The sequence below is a fragment of the Mustela putorius genome, unplaced genomic scaffold, assembly GCF_011764305.1.
Source record: "Mustela putorius furo isolate JIRA1106 unplaced genomic scaffold, ASM1176430v1.1 tig00000129_pilon_pilon_pilon, whole genome shotgun sequence".
Taxonomy (NCBI): Eukaryota; Metazoa; Chordata; class Mammalia; order Carnivora; family Mustelidae; genus Mustela; species Mustela putorius.
In genome coordinates this window covers 21,431,758-21,450,677 of record NW_025421290.1, presented here as the reverse complement: position 1 = coordinate 21,450,677, position 18,920 = coordinate 21,431,758, and the positions used below count along the sequence as shown (strand labels likewise).

General features: G+C 51.5%; 1 long non-coding RNA gene across 1 annotated transcript; it reads left to right on the top strand.

Moving 5' to 3' along the window:
• Nucleotides 1-745: 745 nt before the first annotated feature.
• On the top strand, nt 746-10,174 carry LOC101674449. Its single transcript, XR_198479.3, has 3 exons — nt 746-4,892; nt 6,262-8,618; nt 8,883-10,174. It is a non-coding gene; the product is annotated as an uncharacterized LOC101674449 (long non-coding RNA).
• Nucleotides 10,175-18,920: the final 8,746 nt, after the last annotated feature.

Sequence of the window (18,920 nt, the reverse complement as noted above, 5' to 3'; positions counted from 1 at the left end):
GAGCCAGATGCAGGACTTGATCCTGGAAGTCTGGGATCATGACCCGAGCCGAAGGCAGTTGCTTAACCAACTGAGCCACCCAGGTGCCCAACCACGAAGGATTTAGAATATGACATAAATGCATTTGATAAAGCAGCCTCAGGGTTTGAGAGGATGGACTCCAATTTTGGAAGAAGTAAAGTGCCCTCGAACAGCGTGGCATGCTACAGAGAAATCGTTCGCAGGAGGAAGAGTCAGCTGACATCGTGAGCTCTGTTGCTGTCTTATTTTAAGAAACTGTCACAACCACCTAACAGCCTGCAGCCATCGACATCAAGGGGAGACTTTCCATGGGCAAAACAATTACGACTCACTGAAAGCTCAGTTGATGGTTAGCACTTTTTAGCTATGAAGTTTTTTTTTTTTTTTTAAGATTTTATTTTTATTTATTTGACAGAGAGAGAGAGAGAGAGAGATCACAAGTAGGCAGAGAAGCAGGCAGAGAGAGGGGGGGAAGCAGGCTCTCCACTGAGCAGGGAGCTCCATGTGGGATTCAATCCCAGGACCCTGGGATCATGACCTGAGCGGAAGGCAGAGGCTTAACCCACTGAGCCACCCAGGTGCCCCATATTTTTTTTTTTTAAAGATTTTATTTATGTATTTGACAGAGAGCACAAGCAGGGGGAACAGCAGGCAGAGGGAGAGGGAGAAGCAGGCTCCCCACTCAGCAGGGAGCCCAATGTAGGATTCAATCCCAGGACCCTGGGATCATGACCTGATCAGACACTTAGCCGACTGAGCCACCCAAGTGTCCCAGCCACGAAGTATTTTTTAATTAAGGTATATGCATTTTTTTTCAAGACGTGATACTACTGCACATCTAAGAGACTACAGGAGAGTATAAACATAACTTCTATATGCTCTGGGAAACCAAAACCTCTGGCAGGTTTTATTTCAGTGACCTGGGACGGAACTGGCGGCTTCTCCGAGGTGTGCCTGTGAAGGGCAGGGAAGGAGAGAGATTCTACTGTCCACCTGTGACCACTTCTTCACTTTCCTCTTTCAATGAGGAAATAGGACGGCCCAACTAAAGTACTTACTTATTTTATAGGCATCTGGTTTAATCTTTATTCCTTTGCTGCTGCCATGCTCCTCTGGGCTCCCCTTCTCCTTGTAGCACCCAAAGCAGAGTTGACAATGATGTTCATAGCTGTGGTGGCCACATAGATCCCGCCGACTTCTTCCGGACACTTCTATCAGGTGCCCTTCCAGGAGCCTCAGACCCACCATTTCCTGAACAGAACTCCTTGTCTTCCCCCCAGACCGGCACTGCTCTGGCCTCAGTGGCTGGAGGAGGCACCCCCTTCCCAGATGAGGGAGGCAGGAATCACCGTCCTCTCGATATTTCTGAATTGGCAAAATGGTCAGGGCCTCTGGCTTTGTGTTAAAGTCCTGGCTCTGCCTCTCACTAGGTGTGTGGCCTTGTGGCTGTTTCCTCACCTTTCTTAGTCTCGGTTCTTGCATTTATTAAATGGGTATAAAGAATAAAGACAAAGCCCTTTGTAAAGCCCTTAGCAAGTGGCCGGCACATAGGGCACCTGTGTGGTAAGAGATGTTGTCATTACTACTAACACTGTCCTCTACAGACGTTGATCGTCTTGTATCTGAGCTGGGTCTTGGGCTTGCTTGCCTCTAGCCTCCTCTCTTGAAGCCTCCCTCCCAAGTAGCAACCAGGATGAGCTCAGCAGTGTACACAGAAGACCATTATCAGTCTCCTGCTTAAAGCTCTGTGGTCTGCTGCCACACGGGCTAGTCCCCACGCTCAGGGTCCTGCAGACACCTCCCGTCGTATCGCCCACCCGTTCTGCTTCAATTTCATGGTCAGAGACACTAAACTCTGAGACTCCTGCCTCATCTGCGTCCCAGCACCAGCTCCAACACACACATGGTGCTGCTGCTCCTCACGGCTCCTCTGCTCTTAGGAGTACCTCGGTCCCTGCATTTGCCACACTGTAGTTTAGGACCTGCTGGTATGTCTGTCACCTGTCAGAGACGAAGCTTCTTGGGGGTAGGAATTTTGTTTGGATCCTTTAGATATTCAAAACCCAGTGAAGTCCCTGGCCCTCAGTGGGTGCCCAGTAAATGTTTGCTGCATGACTTACCGAGTATCGACACCAAGTGAAAGTCTTTACAGAACAGGTTACTGCTGACCCTTACGACAAACTTGGAGAGTAAGTACCAGTATGCCCATTTCACTGATGGGGAAACTGAAGCTCAGAGAGGTTACGTTTGATCAAGGTTAAGGTGGCTACGTCTGGATTCGAACCCAGATCTTCTGACTCCTAACCCATATTCCTGCCGCTGCACCACAGCGTGTTGTTAAGCAAAAATAAAGCCTTCCCAGGGGCTCATGGGACGTGCTTACGGAAGGTGCTTGGGAATCACTGTTGGCTGCTTTCCAAAGCCTTGAGAGCTGTGGGGCTGTGGGACTCCAACCGAAGGGCTCTTTTTCAGTCCCCCTTCCTTAAAGTCTGCAGTAGTGATGGAGTCTATTTTCCCAGCTGCCTCCTTCTGCTTTCCTTCTCTGGCTCCTCCCCCACCTACAAAATGTGGACACTCTCCCTGCTTCCCCGTTTGCATCTCTGTTGCCTACACCCTCCTTCTGATCTCAGTCCCTGTCCCTGTTCTGTGGCAGAGATGACCACCAGATTGCCATGCCCCCCTGCAGAGACGTATGGCCAGTGGGGGACTCCCCGTCCAGGTCCCCTGCATGTGGGTGGGGTCAAGAGGCTGAGGTCCGGCCGATGCAATGTCTGGCTCCGGAAAACCACCTCTGAGATCCTCCATGTTCTGTGGCAGATGGTTGTCTACTGAAGGGTGAGCCCCACAGCTTCCCTCAGTCAGGATCCTTGCATGACCACAGGAGCAGAGCCCCACAGGTTGGCGTTCTGTGAGCAAGAAATGAACTTCTGGTGTGTATCTCAGGCTGGGGAGGCTGTTGCAGTAGCCAGGAGGCCTCCACTAAGATCCCTAACTGACCTTCGTGTTCCTGAGCTCTCCCCACCCCAGGAGCCTCCTCCTTCCCCTCTCCCCTATATCCCATTGCTAACCCAGTCTTCCTTCAGTCCATCTGGGGCATGTCCCTGTCTTGCCTCCGAGTCTTCAGCGACCTCCTTCTCATCTACAGACACAAGGACAAGCTTCTGGAAGAGGCATGGAGACCTCAAGCCCCTGGCTTTTTCTCATGTGAAATCAGAATACTCAGAGTTGCCCAAATGTATCCTGCCCATGCTCATGTTTTCTGTCTCCATCAAAATCCCTCATTTAGAATCCCTCCTTCTCTGACTTTTCGGGTCATCCGGCCGTACCAACTGAGGAGCGCCTACCGTCCTCTGCCTGTGTGTCACCCAGGGCCCTCCCTGTCTGTCCCACCCTGCAGGTGTGTGTGCTCACTCCTACCTGACTGTTGGCCCCCGAGCACACGCCCAGGCCCCCACCGTCACCCCTGGGCCAGCCAGAGCCCCCTCCCTGCCTCCCCGCCCCCCCGCCCCCATCCCCGGCAAGGCTCCATCTTTCTTTCTCGAGGGTGAGGCCGGGGATTGTGGAGTATACACAACCAGCTCATCCATCTTCCTCCTCCCAACACACTCACAGGGCTGGCTGGGTGACCTTTTGCATCTGTGGATTCCCCTCACGTTCTCTCTCTTTTTTTTCTTTTCCAACACGGGGTCTTGGAGCTCGCTCTGAGGCCTGGCCGGGCTGGGAAGAAGTTGTCTGCGCAGTTATATTTAGGCTAGCAGAGCCATCAATCCAAGCCTTGTTTCAGCTGGATCCCCCAGCACGTCCCCACCCACTCCTAACGAGAGGCCGATCGCCTCCTCCGGGTCGCAGGCTCCATTTCCGACCTTCACGTGGCCCACACATGTGTGAGCGTGTGGTAGATGTCCGTGAACGCTCGCCCTCCCCGGCCACGTTCAAAGGAGGGTCTCTCTCCTCTTCAGGCCTTCCTTCGCGGGGACTTTTCTCTCCCTTCTGTCCTGAGGATCTTGTGACCTTCTTCAAGCCCTCTTCCCTCCCAGATTAGCCAGCAGCAAACCTCGTTGATGGGGAAGACATGGCCTCCTCCAGAGCTTCTCGGTCCTGTCTTTCTCCTTGCCCACAGGGCGGCTGCCCTGGCGGTCATGGGGGAGAAGCAGGCAGAAGACAAAGACCAGACACTGAAGCAGAAAGCAGGGTTGGCAGTCAGCTAGAACGTGGGAGGAAGGACCCGCGCATGAACACGCCTTGTGAGCCGCTTGTGCGTGTCTGCGGGTGTGCACACGCGTGTGGAGCGCACCGAGGGCGCACGAGAGGCCGCGCACGGGAACACTGGGGCCGACCCTTCCTACTCCTTGACTTGGCGACTGCAGCCCTGGTTCATTTCCATCCCCACTGATGAAACGCTTCTTTATGTCTTATTCACATCCTGTCTTGACTACCACAATTGTCTCCTTGCCGGGCCCACATGTCTCTCATCACCAATGGGATCCAAATGTTGCTGACAAAATAATCTCGCTGCCTTTGTGCTGCAGTCACATTCCTTCACTTTTCCAAAGTTTTCTCCGTCTCCCATCCCTGGATGAATCGCGCACACGGACCACTGCCTCTCTCTGCGTCTCCGTTTCCCCCTCGGCTCCCGCTCCCGGTCCTCTCTCTGTTTCTTCTATGGGCTCCTTTCCCTCCTCTGGCTACTCCTGGGCTCCCGGCTCAGGCGGGCCTGTGCCGGTTTCCTGGCACGAGCTCCCTGCACTGTGTGCTCTGTCAGCCAATGTTTATGGAGAGTGACAGGCACTCTTCTAGGCACTGGAGTGAAGCAAGATACAAAACTGAGGACAGCGGTCAGCAAAGAAAAACAGAATGGCCTGTCGAGGACTGTAAGTACCACGAAGGAAATGAAAGCAGAGAGAGCCAGCTCTGTCTGGTACAGGGTGGTGGGGAGGTCCTCCCCCAGGACACCAGGAATCTGCTCCCCACCTTTCTTCCATGCGGGGCTCAGGACTGGCCTAACATGCTCCTGCTTTGCCAGAGGCCTCCCCTCCCACCCTTCTCTTTGTTTGGATCATGTTGACCTTGACCTTGAGATCAGGGAAGGCACTGGGCATAGCAGGAGACCTGTGCATTATTGGTTCATGGAAGATTCACTGGGCAGAAGGAACCAAGCGTGCACACATGACTCTCCAAACACAGGCCCAGGCCTCTTGTGTTGCCTTGCCCAGAACATCTGAATGGTGCGTGGGAGCTCTGCTTGAGTGCCCCATCAATGTCCGAATTGTGTCTCCCCTTTCCTGGAATCAGGGAGCATCCATTGGCATTGGTGATCTGACTCTATCTGCTTGGGCCAGGCCTCCCCCTGTTCCAAAGACCATAGAGCCCACTGCATGGCTGCTTGATGCCCAGTGGTGCCATCTTCAACTTTTTTTTTTTTTAATGATTTTATTTATTTACTTGACAGATCACAAGTAGGCAGAGAGGCAGGCAGAGAGAGAGAGAGAAGGGGAAGCAGGCTCCCTGCTGAGCAGAGAGCCCAATGCGGGGCTCGATCCTAGGACCTTGAGATCATGACCTGAGCCAAAGGCAGAGGCTTAACCCACTGAGCCCCCCAGGCGCCCCATCTTCAGCTTTGAACAGCCTAGAGGAGAAGCGTCAATGAACAATTTTATTAGCAAGTGAAACGACAAACATTAAATTAATATCAATCACAATTACAACCCGGTTTTTAACAAAATTGTCATCTCTGGCTGATTTCCTTCCTGGGAGGGGAAAGTCTAGGAGGAGTAGGAAGATGAGGTCTGGCTTTCCATTTAGATTGGGACCAAAGTTATGGATTGCTCATCTTTTCACAGAGGCTCTCGGGCAGCCAGCTCACTAGGGATAGCCATGTTGCCCATAACAATTGTCCTTGGCTCAGGTCTCCTAACACAGTCTAGCTGGATCCTCCCCCCATCATTCGTCAGCCACCAGCCTCCGCAGGCTACCCGCAACCAGGATGTGGCCGTCTGAATCCATGCACGTTGCAAGTATAATACACCCACCAGATTTTGAAGGCCAAGTACAAAAAAGCAAACACGAAACACCTCACAGATTATTTTTATATTGATTACACGTTGAAATGATATTTTGGGGCTCAATAAAAGGTATCGTTGTATGATAGTAGATAAACATTGTATATGTAATAATACTTATAAATGAAATGTATTTTTAAAATTAATTTCATCTGTTCATTTTTACTTTTTCTTTTTCCAGGATGGTATTTTGAAGTCGTCTCTACACCCAGCATGGGCCTCACACCTCCAGCCCCAAGATGAAGAGCCGTACCGTATGCTCCCCTGACGGAGCCAGCTAGGCACCCCCATTTTTACCTTATTAATGTGGTTATTACAAAATATAAAATTGCATATGGGGTTGTCTTTGTGGCTGCATTACCTTTGTATCTGGGGTCAGACCTTTGCCTTCTAGAACACCGCTTAGGGCAGTTACGGTTTGGTCAACAACAATCGTACGCAGAATTCCACTGTGGAAAGCAACTGACAGTGGGGCTGCTCCGGTGAAAGAGGGGGGTATTTGTAGGGAGAGGAGGTTGGGGTGTCAGGGAGGGGGGTGGCTGAGACTGGGGTAGGAGCCCTATCCATTCTCAGAACCCGGCCTGGCTCATTTATTATTGGATTGGGTCATCCATTCATTTGAAATGGGGTGTGGGGGGACTGCTTGGAGAAGGGGGCCCCCATTCAATCACCCTAAGTGGAATCTGATCGTTATCTTGGGATAAACATTCCAAATGGAAGGTGAGTGCTGGGAGATTAGGAAGATAAGGAAACCATATGGCCCTGTCAGGAGGCTCCCAGGCCCTTATTCTTAAAAGGATTAATGAATCCAAAGGTGGGGGGGGGGTCATCTTGGTGCTGTTTTTTCAGGAGGAAGAAATCCCAAATCTCCAAATAGGGATGTGCACTGTCTGGAGAAGAAGGACTGGAACTCAGGACTCTTTCTTGCCTTCCCTGGCTTCTCTGTCCCTCTGTAGTCTGTGCGCCCCCTTCACAACAAAGCCTTTCTAAACTGCATTTAGGACTTAGACCTGCGGAGGCTGGCTTTTGGGATCTGGATTCCTACCTCTGCTTGTCCAGCAAAATTTCCAGAAATTTTATCTCTGTCCCTCTAGCTCCCAGTCACATATGGGGGCTATTGGTGCGTGTCAAGGTGCATGCACAGGGAGAGGGGCTCTCTGGGCAGGGCTGGGGGTTGCTGGGACTCGGGGCCACACGGTGGGGCAGAGGATCGCCAGCTGTGGGGGAGGGCAGGTAACATGAGCCCTGGAGAGAGGGATCTGGGGCTGCGGGGAGGGGGAGCTGGAGGCTACGGGCTTTTGAGCACGTTCTCTCCTCCCCTATGTCATGAGGCACTTCATCCTTCATTCCTCTGGCACTGCTTGTCTTACACAGCTGTTCTCAGACCCACAACTAGAGACTGTCAGAGGTATTTGGTTTAGGTACAAAAGTGGGTACTCATGGCAGAGAGGGTGGCTTCAGGACGGTATGATAGAGGTCCCTGGTGAGTAAGAATAATGTAAGAAATGACCCGAATTTACTGAGGGCTCATTTTGTGCCAGTGTCTACTTGGGTTCCCTTGTTAAATTCACAATGGCTTGACAAGGTAGGTGTCATTTTACCGAGAAGGAAACTGATGCTCAGAGAGGCTGAGTCACTTGGTCAAGGTTGCACAGCTATGTAGAACTAGGGCGGGGAGTCAAACCCAAGAGGCTGGACCGTAGGGCCCAAGTTCTTGATGTAGACGGTGGCCTAGCGCTCGATTATTCCCATCAGACCGCATCTGGGAGGAGCATTTGGGAGACAACTGCCTGCTTGGGTTGTGGACAGCCACAAGGTAACGAACAAGGCTGGTGGTGTCTGTGTGCCCACCAACTGAGTCTGGGTGGTCACACCTTGCCTGTGGGAGGGAACCCAAGTCCACTGTTGTCCAAATAGCCCTGGCCAGGAAGGGGTCACCCTGTCACCTCCTCCCCTGGGCACGGTCACATCTTAGGGAGAGGTGGGAACAACGGGGGCAGCGGGGGTCCCATAGAGTTCCAGCCCTAGGCTTCCTTGCTTCAGGCTGGCCCTGGCCAGTGGCCTGATTTGGGGGCTTTTCTGTGCTCTCAGCTCATCTAAACATTTGGAGCAAAACAAGAAAGCCAACAATAGACGTTTGTGGGTTAGAGGACAGGGCTGACTTCCCCCCGGGACTCAGCACTGTTCATAAACCATCCCAGCTGCACTCTCACGCTGGGGATGTCACTGGAGCCTCCTTGAATCACAGCCTTGTCCTCGCTGGGGGCCGGCCACTGGCTCCTTTTATATATCGTTGGGGGATGCGAGCGCCGGCAGGGCAGCCGGCTGCTCTGGGGGAAGGCATGTTTTCCTGCCTGAATTTTGGGAAATCACATAGAAAAGATGCATCCGAGCCTGGCATTGCAGCTCTGCCAAGTCCTCCCCTGACAGACGTGTTCTGATCAGAGCTGTTTGCCCCACAGGAAAAGAATCAGCTTTCTATCAAGTGGACTCTGGGCATTGCCCCAGAGGCAGCTCCAGCTTCCAAGGACCTGGAGAGTACGTGGAGGGCACTACCTCTGGGAGCAGGCTGGCTGGCCAGCGATGGTGGGGGTGCCTCAGAAAGGGGCCTGTGGGGCCTCGTGCTGGGTGGGGTGGGAGGCAGGCCAGGGGTGGGCTTCTCTGAACTGAGCCCCCTCAGGCTGTTTAGACCATGGCTTCCCATGGTCACAGTCAAGGGCAGCCAGGCAGGGTGTTAGACACAGAAACATTCTGTGGGTGGAGGGGTGCAAACCGGAGCTTGGACCCCCTTCTTGTTCACAGCTGACCCAGGGATGCCTGCCCGAAGCCCAGTCAGGTAAATCCTCCGACCCAGTACTCCTGCATCTACCCCCAGACAACTGAGAGGGGCTGACGTGGAGTGTCCCCGCCTGGATGGCATCCCTGGAAAAGGCTGGAGTGTTTCTAAAGAGCCTGTTCAGACATCACATCACAGTCCCAGATGGCCGAGAGGTTCGTGCACTCACTTGGCTGCCCTCCCTGGGAAATGCTTTGGATCAGACAGCACTTCTGGGTTGTTTCTGCCTGAGGAAAGTGGTAAGAATTCAGCAAGAATCCCATGGCTGGAGGAAAAGTCAGTGGGTTTACTTAGCAAAAGTATTCACAGAGAACCGTCCAGGAGGTGAACAGGGTGGCACAGCAGTCCCGGAACTGAAGACACTGGTGTGGGCAAGACAGCCTCCAGATAGGAGCACCTTGGGAGCAGACCGGGAGCAACCTAGAGACGAATGGCTTGGCTTCTGGAGAATGAAGAAAGGGCTTTTCTTTAGTGCCTAAGAGGTTCAAAATGGCCGTGCCAGGTCACACCCGCAAGCCCTGACAGATAGTCTTGTGCTACAGAGCTCTTCCAGAGGGCCTCCCGCGCCCTAGGTTGCTTGGTCACATAGCAGATGCTTCCCGAGGGCTGCCGAGCACGCGTGCTGAGGATGTGAAAATGCACAGGAAACCTCCTTGGCCTCAAAGCTCCTGCAGGCCAGCAGGCATGGTTCCACCAAGCGGAGGTGGGCAGAGGGTGCTCGGGGACAGCGCGGAAGCATGAGGCAGGGGATGGAGACCCCGGAGCCGAGTCCTCAACAACCAGCCAGGAGTTGGCCTTACAGCCCGAGAGGAAGGGCAGCTGATCCAGGCAGAGGGCACAGACTGTGCAATGGCCGAGGGGGAGACCATGCCTCCTCCCCACCTCTAGAGACAGCTGGAGCGATGGCTATGACGGGAGCGGGCCCCCAAAGAACAGAAAGGCCAGCCCCGCATTCTTTGCTTTGACCCTCATGGTTTTCTGTCAGCCGGGCACAGGCGGGCTGTGAACACTTCCTGGCACGAGGGCCCCTGTTGAGTTCCATCCCGTCTGGCGCATTGATTAAAGGCCCGATCCCTGGCTCTGGTGCTGGGGGGCCCCCACAGAGAACGTGCCCATAGGACACTCTCACCTTTCCTACCTAAGGCTTTCCTGAAAATTCGCTGGCCGACGTGGAGGCAAGAGGCAAAGAGCCCACTTGAAAGCTGTAAGGGAGGCTTCGGTTCCCAGGGGGCTGAACATTACTACTGTATGTTCTTGATTTCTTGTCTTGTCTTCATTTCTTGATTTCCAGTCTCCCAGCAACACCCTTACCCTTGCTCTGAAAAACTGTCTTTAAATCAATGCAGCTTTAGGACGGAGGGAACATGGGAAAACCCAATCACACCTTTTGATACAATCTTTGTCCCTGTTAGGTCCAGAATGTCCTATACGCTCTTGAATTTATTCTTCTCCTTTGCAACTGAGCACACAGGAGACTGGCCGAAATCCAGGGAGCATCTGATGGAGGCCGCGCATTCCCCCACTGGCTGCACGCCTAATGATTTCCATCTTTGTCTCAATTATATGAAGTTTAGGAGACCTGCCCTTCTTATCACTAGCATCAGCACTTCATTTTTCCATTTTCCACTCATTCTTAAAAAATAACAAGGTCAAAATGCAAGAACATATTCAGATACTTGCACACACACCGCAGAACAGTCAAAAGGTGATGCCGCTGAAACCAAACGCTTGGCCACGAGGCAGCATTCCCACGTGATGGCTCGAAACGTGATTTTGTCTGCCAACTCGGGAGAGCTTCAGATCAGTGGTTGCTGGCACAGGGCGCCGGGGCGATGGTGTAGGTCAATGTAGAATATATGAAAAGGAAGGGTCGGCCAGAGTGAAAAGTGCGAGTGGAAGGTCATCTACAGGGATCCCACCCTCTGCGGCTCAGTGGGGTAGAAATCCTGCCACCTCCTGCCCGGATACACAGGTACCGTCATGCAACGGGGCTGTTGATGACGGCTCTTCCCCAAGCAGACTGTACTGTATCTTCCCCAAGCAGACTGACTGTACTGAAGGTGCCCTAGGACACCTTCCAACATCTCTGAGTCTGCAGGTGTGTGCATAAGGGACCACCAACCTATTTTCCTATTTTGCACACTCATCGCAGAGAGAAGCCAATTCTAGGTAACACTTTCCCAAGCAACTCAGCTGTGAGCTGATCTGCAGGCAGAGGGGCTGGGGGCTGTTATCATCCCCAGAGATAGGGGGCTTACTGGCCAACAGAGTGGTGAAAGGACACTTAGTGTTGCTTGAAGAAATTCCTAAGAAGACCGAAGGGTGCCTGGAAACAGGCAGCCAGAATTTCCCTGCCACTTAGCAACCCCAGCAGCCGAACGTAACTTAGGTCTCTAAGCTTGTAGTGAGTGTGGTCCTAGCACACTCAGCAGTTCTGAGAGATAGGCCGAGAAGAGATTTTTCATCTCTCCGCAGAGCTGTGTGAATACCAGGAACCTTTCCTCAAAGCTTCTGACTCTTGAATCAGAATCCTTTATGTGGGAAGGATTTGGAAGGAAGCGGTAAGTGAAAACCTGGTCTTTATTCCATGCCTAACTAGCCCATTAGAAGGGAAAGAATCCAATCATGGACATAGGAGATCTGGCCTCCAGGTCCCCCTCAGCCCCGTCTTTCTGAGGGGTTCTGGATAGGTTCCCTCATTTGCAGAAGAAAGAGGTTGGTCTGTTTGAGCTCTCTCAGCTTGAATACTCACAGTCTTGGTGAGCTGAGACAACACGTGAAATGTGGATCAAAGTGTGATTTAAAAAAAATACATCTCAGGATTCACTTACGGCCTTCGCAACTAGAAATGTGACCAAGGCAATGTAAGTCAACCCTCTGATTTATAACAAACCATGAAGGAGTATTCTGGGGGCTCCCCATCAGGCCTAGAACAACCACAACAAAATGACCAAGTCCTTTGCTTCTGAACCAAATCCTCCCAAACCAGTTCCTCCTCCTTCACCTGCCCTGGGTAGAAGGTTTTACAATTTCCCTTCAAGATTCTGAGGGGTATGGAGGCTTTGGTCAGGCAAAAAGAAGAAAACCTCCTTTTGATTAAACTGAGGCCCAAACACTTCCCAGAGTGGCTAAGGCCCACATTTTGTGTTTTGCTTGAAGTTTCCGAGACCTTGTCTGAAAGGCAGTGTTCCCTTACCCTTAAAGAAGAAAATGGGACGGAGAGGTGGGGTTTGTGACTTTTAGGCTGCAAACCTTCCCAGCGCAAGAATACCACCTCCTCCTCCTTGAGGGCAGGTAAACAAACACCTGAGCTGGGAAGGAAAACTACCTGGGAGTCTGCAGGGAGCTCGCAGGACAGGGGGAGGGAGGGTGTGCGGGCAGAGCCAGCGCTCCAGCGAGCTGAAAGCCTACTTTTGTTTGAACTTCATCCCAGTCCTCACCTACCTACTCTTGAGAGGGAGGAACCAACCAGGGAAGGTGTGACTTCCCCCGAGGGCCCATTCCTAAAACCTGGCAACAAGAGGGCCAGAAAGCTGTGGGTGCAGAAAGCCCGGGGTGATGTCCTTTTTGCAGGGCCCCTTGGGGCCCCAAACTTGTGGAAGGAAGGATTCCACACCCCACCCCCACCTCCCTCCGTTCGGGTAGGTTTGCGCTGGGGTGCCACACTTTTCAAGGTGACCGAGGGATAGGTACTTTCTAAATGCACAGCAAGGGACTGAAACCAAGCGTCTGACTTCCCGCGTTCGCACCCCCGGGGCGTTCCGGGGACTGGTGCTCCGCTGAAGCCTCAGTACCTCCTTCCAGGCGGGCTTTGGAAATGCTTCTGTTCACCCTCAGGGTCCCCATTTTCTGATTCTTACTGTTGGGGACTTCCCCCCCCCCAGCCTCTGCATGCACCCCCAAGACGCAGCCCGGGCAACTGAAATGGCTGAGTCAACTTGGTGAAACAAGAGCGTCCCCAATGGGCTGCCTGCCCCCAGCCCCCTTCGCCCCTCGTTCGGCCCCACAATGCGCCCTTGTGCAGCGCCTGCAGCCAGGCCCGGGGATTTGGCGCAGGGATGGGGTGGGGTGTGGGGGGGAAACAGTCGTCAGTTATTTAAAACAGAGCCAGGGAACAAAGCAGGCCTTTGTGCACCGAAGCAGCCGGGAGCGGGGAGCGGGCCGGCAGCGCGAGGGGTGCTCAGCGCATGCGCGCGGGCCGGCCTTGCTCGGGTTACCCAGAGTTTTCCAACCGGGTCCGCCGGGCCTGCGTTAACCCCTTGCCGGCCGCTCCCCGGAGGGCAGGCAGACGGAGACACCGCCTTTCATCTGCGGGCCGTGACATGTTTAATTGAAAAAAAGAAATAGTCATTTTCCGTGTTTCTATAGGAAGCACAGATCATTAAAATAAAATGATATACCAATTGGGAACCCAGATTTCAAATGAGCAGGATTTAATGGGACACTTGGGCCGTATGAAAATCAAGGCATTTCGAAAAGACGGCTTCTTCGGACGCCAGTGAAACCTTTTCAAGTACTAGCTAGCTTCTTCTGTCTTGGGTATACTGGGTGACTGGCTGCTTCGTTTTCCTGTTTCCAGTCACTTGGGAGTTAGATCTGTTGGTTATTGTCAAGGTTCTGACTTTTTTGTTTCGGGTGGTGGCCTGGATGGTGTTTATTTATTTTTTAAAAAATAACTAAGTAGAGGTAGAGTGTGCATGGTACAAAGATGAGGTTGGGTCATGAACTAAGGAATATAATTAATCTCATCTATGTGCTAGAGTTTCTTGAGAAAGACAGAGGGAGGGAGGGAGAGAGGAAAGAGAGAAGGAAGGAGGGAGGGAAGAGAGGAGGGGGTTATTAAGCACATTTTGTTGTGTTGGGGGAGGAGATTGAAGAGGTCTCTCTAGTAGCAGAGACTAGGATGTCCAAAGTACTCCATCCTGCTTTTTACTGGCAATGATCACCTCCCCTGGTGTGTAATGAGGAGTGACAGGCAGAGGCTAGGGAAGTTAACTGCAGATTTGGAAGTGAGTTATTATGCTTGAATTATCCAGATGAATGGGAAAGGCAGTCTCAAACCTCCAGGTGATTCTCAGCCTTCCAAACAAAGCTCCTGGGCCCAAGCCTGCAAGGTTGGATGGACAGCCCCAACAAAGCAAGTCATGGGGAGTGGAAGGAATCAAAGGGACATCACATGACATGTATGCTAGGACTCTGTATCAGCTTACTCTGCTCTGCCTGTGTCCATACACCAGAGGAATTTATGGCTCTTTCTCTTTGCTACAGAGCTTCATAACCAGGTGGTCCTAAGAAAGCAGAGATTTTGATGTGAGGTCATCTTGGCAAGAAGCTCCCTTACCATCCTTGACTTCCAGGTCTCCAGGACAACCGCTGTTGGGGTGTCATGGGCACCAGAGCGTGTCCCTTAAAGTCCACACACTGGGCAGATAAGCAGTTTTTTGGCAACTGTCATGTAGCAAATTCATTCTCAAATGAGAATGATGTATGTGTTTTTTTTTCCACTCACTTCCACATTCTGGGCCAGAATTCTGGGCCTAGGACATAGTCTAAGAATGTCCTTTGGGATGTGAGTTAAGAGAATAGGAAGGACTTGGAGAAAGAAGTACTTCTAATCTGAAACTAATGCTGTACTGTATGTTGGCTAATTGAATTTAAATTAAAAAACATTTTTTTTAAAGTACCTTTTTCTAGACAGAAGGACAAAGTAGTTTCCCTTTTGGCTTCCCCAGCCCATAGCTCATTTCCTCTCCCTCTCCAACCTCAGTAAAGGAAGTTGTGGTAGACCGTCTCCAAATTGGTAGTCCCCAGTCTTTCCCTCCTGATGTTTGGATGCTGCTTCTCACCTTTCCAATCTGGGAGAGCCGTAGTGACTGGCTTGACCAACAGAATACAGTAGGGTACATTCTGGAACTTCCAAGGCTTGGTTATAAGAAGCTTTGTGATCTATCTGGGTCTTTTAGAAGCTTTAGTCCTGGGATAATTGCTCTAAAAACCAGCTACCATCCAGTAAGAAGTCCAAGCTACACAGAAAGGCTGTCATCAAGAACCCCAACTGGGGAGCGCCTGGGTGGCTCAATCATTAAGCATCTGCCTTCGGTTCAGGTCATGATCCTGGGGTCCTGGGATCGAGCCCCACATTGGGCTCCCTGCTCAGCAGGGAGCCTGCTTCTTCCTCTCCCACTCCCCCTTCTTGTGTTCCCTCTCTTGCTGTGTCTCTCTGTCAAATAAATCTTAAAATAGAAAAAATCTTAAAAAAGAAAATGGAAAAAGTTTGCCATTCTTTAAAAAAAAAAAAGAACCCCAGCTGAGCTCTCAGCCAAGAATCACATCACTGCCAGTCTTGTGAATGAATGGCATCTACTTGCCTGTGCAGCTCAGTAGAATCCTGGGGGGACTCCAGCCCTGGCAACCATGTGACTGTAACTGCAAGAGATCCCAACTGAGATCCATCTCCCTGGGCCTGGTCGGCACAGGTGTGAGAGAGAATAGCGAGTTGTTTTAAGGCACTATGTTTTAGGGCGTCTGTTACGTAGCAACAGGTAATTGAACAGGAATGCAGTGCTGGGTGGGAGTGAAAAGAGAGGAGAGGAACTCCTGACAGCACAGTCTTTGAGGGGCTCTATTTCTCTTTCTGTCCCCCTTGGCACTGCCAACACCCCCTGTTCTTTCTGAGCCGTGCCTGACCCACAGCACAAAAATCTTGTCCTGCTGAGGACTGTCACGCGTGTACTCCCCTCTGTGGGGTGGCGGACACCCTGAAGGTAGGGCCCTGTCTTATGTGATTCCTACCCTCCATGGTACTGATTGGTCAGACTGCTCTAGGGGCTTCTAATGTGGAGACTAAGGGCTGGAACAGCATCTCTCAAGGTGCTGAAGTGGCTTGGATTCTGATCTTTGATACTGAATACCTGAAGTCTTATGTCCCTGCTGCTGGGCCCACCTAGGGGGAGTCTGAACCCCACCATGGGGGAGTCTGAACCCCACCAATACTCTGGCCACTTAAGGTAACGAGATCAGGGCCAAGGAGGCAGTTGCAAATCTCCTGATTGGATTTGTCCCCTCTGGAGGCTTTCGAACCAGAGAGAGGATGGACATGACAGCTCTGGGAAGCAGAGGGGGTTTGTAACTATGTGGATGGGAGGAGACCCCACAAGAGTGCAAGCCCCCAGGACTCATTAGTGGCACCCCCGGGAACAGCTGAGAGCCCCTGGTGTGAAGGACATTTTCACATGTTCAAGGCCTCCCCCAGCTGTCCATCACTGGACGTGTGTGTTTAAGCCACTCCAGGGTCAGTGGCAGAGATGCAGGTCCGCGTGTGTAGAACCTGGTGCCTACTCAGAGGCCCTGCTAAACCCAGTACACTCTCCCAGCTTGTGAGAGAGGGAGGAGAAAGGCAGGGCAAGGGCAGCTCAGGAGAAGTTTCTTTATCCCTTTAATAAACATTCACCTGTGAGCCAAGCTTGGCTCCAGGCACTGGGCATGCAGGGGAAGGCAGTCCCCACTTCCAGGTAAAAAATCTTCTGGGGGGAGATGCAGCTCAGATGCACATCACCTGTGTCAGCAGAGCTTGGCTGCCAGTGAAGATCATGGGAAATGTGTTTTCCCTTCTCATTACAGCTTAGCCTTCTGACTTCATTTAAAGACCCGGAAATACCCGTGCTATGAAAATGGTAATGGGTGTGGGCACTAAAGCCACATGATCTGGGTTCAAGTCCTACCTTCACCAGGACTCGCTGGCTGTGTGATCTTGGGAAAGTTGCTTAACCTCTCTGAACCCCTGCCCCATCAGGAGTAAAAATAAGTGCTTCATCTCAGGATTGAATGGGGATTTGATGAGACCCTGCTGGCAAAGCAAGCACTTAGCTCCAGGCCCATAGCTTCTTTTCTGAGCTTCGGGAAGACTGAGAAGATGGGCAGATGTCACACGATATCATTCTGGGGAAGCATTTCTGAGACACAGCAGCTGCCTCTGCCCACAGGTATGAGTTACTGTTGTGACACGTCCCTGTGATGTGAAGAAATCAGTGAGGGACCGCAGCCCATTCTCCTGTACCAACCAAGTATTTGCTTGAACCCCAGTCCTTTTCCCAAGCAGCACACCTGTGTTCTGCCACCATTCAGACAGTGTTGTCAGCTAATCATTCCGAGTGTGGAATACGTTCTCTGGTGAGAAGCCGGGCCTTCCATGGGGAGGGTCATTTTTCTGAGAAAATGCCCACTTTACTTCATCTTTCGGGGCCTACTTCCTGACCAACAGGCTCCAAGTAAGTGAAGCTAGAGCCCAGTGTCTGGGAAAGATTCCAAAGCCCTGGTGTTTCCAACACAGAGGGGATTATACTTACTGTAAATCTTTACTCTCCTTAAAGTAGTTTAACAGAAATAAGGGATTTGATCCTTCCTTAGTACATCTCAATAGTTCAATTTTCACTGTCATCTGAACTCAGGACATAGAAAAGTAAAACGTGAAGCCTTACTGGGCCTCCTGGTTTATCCATCATATTCTATTACCTTCTAAGAAGTCTGTCCAATTAGCATATCTGATCACTTGAGGAACACCTGGCTGGACTATTTGGGTGGTGGCAAGGGAAGGATTGGCTTATTTTCCTCTCCAGATGTAATTCTTTGGGCTCTCCACCCAGGGTCACTGCTAGCTCACATGGCATCTATGTGCAAATAAGGAAAAGTTACCCCTTCCTCCCTGTGGATGCAGCCACGGCAGGGGTTGTGGGGGGCAGTGTGGCAAGCAGAGTGAGGGCTGCATTTCAGTCCTCACTCACTCTCTTGTGCCGTGAACAGCCTACATGGCTCCACATGGTGGCCCTGTCTCTACCCATATCAGCAGGGTCACTAGCTGCAGTTTCTCTTCTTGGAGATGTATCTGCTGGAGGGGTTTGGGAGGGGTTACTCACTGCTGTATGTTAGAGACGGGTTTCCCGAGGCCCAAGAGCAACACCTTAATGGGGCTATATTTTGAGGTCTGGGAGACTTTCAAGGCATTTGTAGGAGGGGCACTTTTTCAGGGACAGAGAACCCGGTCTTTGAAGTTAAGACAATTCTGGGGGATAGAACAGCTGGTCAGTCTGCCCACAATCCTGCTGGGAAACCTGACAGCAAACGACCCTGGATTTGCTCATTTGGATGCTTTATGGTAATTTCCAAGAACGCTTTACCCTCTTCTGAGAAAGAGAGGGTAGACTCATGCATTAGTCTCCCCTTGTCTTCTTTTGAGCTTTGGTCTGTGGTCGGACATCTGGGCACAGGAGTTTAACCCATCTCTGCTTTCATATCTAAATCCAATCACCTGTCAAGAGGCTAGCCTTCCCTGCTTTAATGAGTCCATTTATGGAGTTCTCCATGGTGCGATCTGTAGGGGGAGGGGGGGCCCGGAAGACTCCCTGTGGGATCTCAGGGGTATCATCTTCCCTAGTTGTGACCCAGCAAACTCACCTCTAAAATGGAATGAACAGTACACAGCCCATCCACGCCATGAATAGGTTCATGAGGACTTAGGACTTCAAGTTTAGTTAGATTTTTTGGTAAGTAGGTACATTAACAAACCCAGCACCAAAACCTGCTAGTAAGCAAGGGCTCTCAGGACATGTGGAGATATTTGTTCTTTTCCTAGTTTATTCGTTCAGCAAACTTTTACTGCATACCTCCATGTGCCAGCTCTGTACAAGGCTCTGGGTGAAAAGGCAAATGAGAAAAATACTCTCTTGCTTTCTGTTTAAATGCCATTTCTTTGGGAAGGCTTCCTTGACTATACCCTCTCAAGGCTTGGGACCCCTGTGTATATTCTCTTTTGGTAAACAGCCCTGTACTTTAATTACTTGATCCATTTCTATTTTTACCACTAGACAGCTTCAAGAGTGACCACATCAGGTTGGCACTAAATTCTGGAGCCATGTGCCCCCCCAAATATGGATTGAATGAATCCATTTGTTCCCCATCTCATATACCAGATCAGAGTCCTCCTGTGATACTCTTGTGGATAGGGCGTC